Source organism: Helianthus annuus, chromosome 8, assembly GCF_002127325.2.
Source record: "Helianthus annuus cultivar XRQ/B chromosome 8, HanXRQr2.0-SUNRISE, whole genome shotgun sequence".
Classification (NCBI taxonomy): domain Eukaryota; kingdom Viridiplantae; phylum Streptophyta; class Magnoliopsida; order Asterales; family Asteraceae; genus Helianthus; species Helianthus annuus.
The window spans coordinates 17415845-17420892 of NC_035440.2; the positions used below are offsets into that span (position 1 = coordinate 17415845).

The 5048-nt window shown below is 32.7% G+C and overlaps 1 long non-coding RNA gene across 1 annotated transcript; it reads right to left on the bottom strand.

The window, feature by feature from the left end:
* Positions 1 to 1042: 1042 nt before the first annotated feature.
* On the bottom strand, positions 1043 to 3269 carry LOC110898885. Its single transcript, XR_002569698.2, has 4 exons — positions 3059 to 3269; positions 1998 to 2039; positions 1415 to 1747; positions 1043 to 1266 (listed from the first exon to the last, which is right to left on the bottom strand). It is a non-coding gene; the product is annotated as an uncharacterized LOC110898885 (long non-coding RNA).
* Between the last annotated feature and the right edge of the window lie 1779 nt (positions 3270 to 5048).

The following is a 5048-nucleotide window of genomic DNA, read 5'->3' on the forward strand; positions in this document are numbered from 1 at the left end:
TAATCAAGATATAGAGAATTGCTAAAACATATTTTCGATGTATAATATATATTTAAGTTTTGATGGTGATTTGGTTTTTGATTGTTTCGGTTTTTTTTATACACGCATAAAAGTGTAGCTAAATGGCAAATATAGATTGGAAAAAGAACCATAACCAAAGTATCTTATTTCAGTTAATTGGTGTTCCGGTCCCCTTTGAATGTGTTTTCTACTTTTCTACTTTTCTTTCCTCGATTTTGGGTTGTTGGGCCACTGTTGTCTTTGGGCTGAAAGCAAGCTAGGCCAGCAAAGTGGATGTGGCCCAGGTGGGTCTTGGCAGATTATTTATTAAGAAAGTGCCTTTAAAGTTTAATGAAAGTGGGTCATACATGTTACCCAATCGCCACTAAATGAAGACCAATGACCCTTTTGGTAATTGAACCTAATCAGAGATAAATGGGTGTAGTTTTATATCGAGTAATACCCCACAGGTTACAGTCTTTTGTGAAAGGCAAATATATAATATTAATAGAGTCAAACTACCAAGATTTGGTTTGATTTAGTTGTTAAGTTTTACCTTCTTGTGTATGAAATATTTGTTTTTTAGAAAGAAATTTATGAATATGAGTATGGAAAACAACGCCATTTATCAAATAAAGATAAATCATGATACTTGGTAGCAATGTCCACTAGTACAGATTTGACTAAATGATGCGGTTAAATTGCCTATGAGATGCGGTTATAGACCCGCATCTTATGGCAAGGCATCTTTTAGCTATACGCCAAATAATGCGGGTCCAAAAGATGGGGTTCTAGAACCGCATCTTTTAATATACCAACAAATAAACTACTTTTCCCTAATATACTCAAAAGATGCGGGTTCTATAACCGCATCTTTTGATATGTTAACAAAAAACATTTAATTTTCTTAATATCTTGGTGTTTTAGAGAAATAATATATATATATATATATATATATATATATATATTAATCTCCAGGAAATTTTAAAAATTCCCAGTAAATTATATCATCAACAAATTATCTAAAAATGAAAATAAAACATACAAAAAACAAAATTAAATTAGAACCAATATAATAGAATCTAAGAATACAAATTACAAAGGTTTCAAAATAACATAAGATTACAAGAGTTTTAAAGTAACATAAATACATATATCTCTAAAGATGATGAAAGTGATATACAATAGCGTCCCGAACCGATGTCATCATACTTGCAACCCAATACCAACGTCTTCAATTCATACTTGCAACCAAAACCGTATTACCTAACAAAATATAACGTTACATTAATGCACACCATTAATAATTGTATGTATCCAATTTAAACAAAAAGCACAACTGCACGAGTCAAAATGAAACTAAAGATGAACATGAACATCTACATTGTGATATTGCTATCAAAGAAATACATACCTCTTCTTTTTTTAATGCACAACAAAGTTATCTCTTTAGCCTAGTATTGTTCCCCATGCTTTATATTGTTTCTTGTCCTGAAATCATTATAAGACGAAATATTAAAATGATCCCTTCCAAGTAAACACATCACATTCATCAATTTGAATGTCTACTTGTGAATTGAACTCGTTCTTTCATTTCGGCATTTGCAATCCAATTTTCCTTAAATTGCTCCATCATTTTGAGTTTCTCTGCTCTTTCTTTTTCTTTCTCTAATCTTTTTGTTTCTTTCACTTGTCGCAATTGCCTTATTTCCTCATTCAACAATTGTATCTATAATAGTATCCAAATCTGCAATTTTATTAGTTTAATTATAAGTAGGTCACTAGTTGTGTTATATCTTTTTTTCTTTAGTTGGTCAAAGTGGAACACCAAGTTCATCACCTGAGGAAGGTTAAAATAATATTTAAAAAAAATATATTATTGTGTATAATATACGCTTGGTAATCAAATTTAACATAAAGATCAAATCTTGTTATAAAAGTTAGGTTACCATAAACAAACATAATCAAGACCATGTAATTTTGGGTTATCATGCTACCTTTTTTCACCTATATTCATCAGGCATCATGGTAGCTACAATCTACAAATGAACATACAAATATTAGATATGATCAAGTGATCAATATAAAGCAAATTCGAGAGCATCGTCTAAATTAAAAAAACTTCATAATTAGAGATAGATTGGATTAGGGATGAGCTCGGTACCTACCGGTACCGAAAATCCCCAAAAGTGGGTACCGGTACCGAATATACTCGGTACGGTACGGTTCAATACCGGTACCAGTTCGATACCGGTACCGGGTACCATTTGCTCATCCCTAAATTGGATAACATGGGTCGATTTTATGTATCATTTTCCATGTGATAGACATGTCCACTATTGCTTTTTAGCATTTAATACAACATATTTTGTTTAAAAAGCCTTAGAAGTTCACAAACCAATCAAAACATAATAAGTTTGTCTCAAAACAGTAGTAATAAAAATGCTTACATGTATTTCTTTATCAACAATAAGCACCAGCCAACAAAACAAACAATTTAGATCACACTTTTAAATCGATATAAATACAGAAGTAAACTTAAAACTAAACGCCTATTAATCTGTAAGTTAGTAAACTTAAAACTAAACATCCATTGATCAATATCAAAATTAACATTTTTATATTTAAAAAAAGAACTAAAAAAGTCCAACTGTTTATTAATTAAGCTTAATACAAGCATAAAATATACCATGCAATAAAGTTATCACACAATTGAGTTGTACTGAAGCCCTCATCTTACATCCTCACAATATCAATTTGTTCGAGCATTAAAGTTGGTTAAAAACACCCATATAAAATACACAATGTAATAAACACCATCACTACTCGATAATATTTACTGAAGTAATATCCAAATTCAACAAAAAAAACAAGTAAATCAACATAAGCTTTTACCCAAACATGCAACAAATAAAATTTGCAAAAAAATAGTTGTATCGATTGTAGCCATTTCAGCGAAATCATGTCATAAATCCAAAAAAAAAAAAAAAAAAACAACTTAATCATAGATCAAAGTCGATACGGACTTCCAACATTCAGAATCTAAATACACATTTACCTGTAGACCAACGTGAGCATATCGAGAGGTAAAAGTTTCTCTCGCTACTTTAACACTTTATTCTCAAAACCATAGAAGAATAAGAGGGAAAGAAAAGGAGGTTTTGTTGGTGAAAGAGGAAAATGTGAAACCGTGTTGCTATATAGTATCTAATTATCTATAGATGAAAAATTGAAAATTGAAATGGTGGGAGGGAACTCAATTTAGAGGAGGGAGCGGGAATTGAATTAAGATTGGGAAGAAATTTGGTGAAATGGGGGGAATAGGTGAATACAAATCAAATTTGGGGATAATAAGAGTAAACCGCCATTTTGGTCCCTAAGGTTTGGCCCGTGGTTTTATTTTTGTTGTCATTTCGATCCAAAAGTGAAATCATGCCAGATCCCCCTAATTAAAGCCTCAACTTTTGTCCTTTTCCACAGGGATATTTTTGTCATTTACGTTTTATTATAACTGATTATCAATTAAAATTAATACAACTAAATTATTAAAACAAATATCTTGAAGTGGGTCCCAACCCCACTTCTTCTTCACCAAATCACCACCATCACTACCCAGATCTCTCTCACCACCATTGAACATCCACCACTACACCTCCACCACCAAACACCCAATACCACTATCACACCCCAACCGATGGCGGCAACATCGGAGTTAGACAAAATAGATTGCAAGAGACTTATAACACTATTTGTGACAAGTATTTAAATAATAAATTTTCATTTCATTTCTAAAGAGTCAATTACAAGGATTTGAAACAATACAACATAAATAACGAAAGACAATATAATAAGAATACAAGATTAAAGTGTGTATCTAAGCATCCTACTAGATTCCATGCATCACCAACATCATCGCTAAACCTGCAACATGTTTTAAAAGTGTAGTTCAATACAAAAGTATTGGCGAGCATACAAGTTTGGTGCGTAGTATATAAGTATAAAAACGATAAGGAACAATCCACATGGCTAACCTAGTTATCAAGATTAACGTATAAACTGGCATGCGATTTACAAGTCAACCCTCTGTTTACGCAAGTATGAATGAATAAACCTAACATGACCTCTCGTTCACGGGTGGTGCGTTACTCCTATAGCGCTATACATGTTAAGTGGAGGCTCGTACAAAGCTAATGACAAGTTCATCACATAAGAATCACCCAGAAAACACGAATCAAGCATAATAAACAACAAGCATGTATTGGATTGTGGTTTGTATATTTGCATAAGAATATGTATACTAAGTGTGTTTTGTATATGAAAACATGTTACACCCAAAATTGAAAACGGTAAAATTAATGTGATTCGGGTCCTTTTATCGTATACAGGGTGTATTTAGGAGCGTTTAGGGGTGATTTTCGAGGGTTGTTATACTTTTTGTCTAATTTGGTTTGATTTTGGCCCATTATGATCTGATTTTAACCTCATATTTGACCGACTAGGTCCGATTTTGCGATTTTTGACCGATTTTGACGACTTTGACCGATGTTGACCATTACCGCTTAGTATGGCCGATTTGGCAAAAATTAGGCGATGGACCTCCGATTACCACCTAGGCGCCGATTAATCGGCCGCCTAGGCCGATTTCTGCGACATTGCCATTAATTATCCTAAACAAGCTTCATTGACATTAATGTAGCATGAACAACCCTAGTTGACCATTACTGGCCTAATTGGTCCATCAATCATCCTAATAGAATCCTAATAGACCACTGATGATCGTTAAAGCCCTTCATTGACAAAAATGGAGCGTGAACAACCTTAGTTGAGCACCATCGTCCCTAATTGACATATCAATCATCTTAAACAGTATTCATTGACAAAAATATAGCATGAACAACCTTAGTTGACCGTTATCGCTATATGTTTAAGCAACATGCACGTGATCATCTATAAATGATTAAGCCCTATTTTATTAACCATTTAATGATACATCGATATGTACACATATACATACATTGACACATACATATATACACGCATAATACATA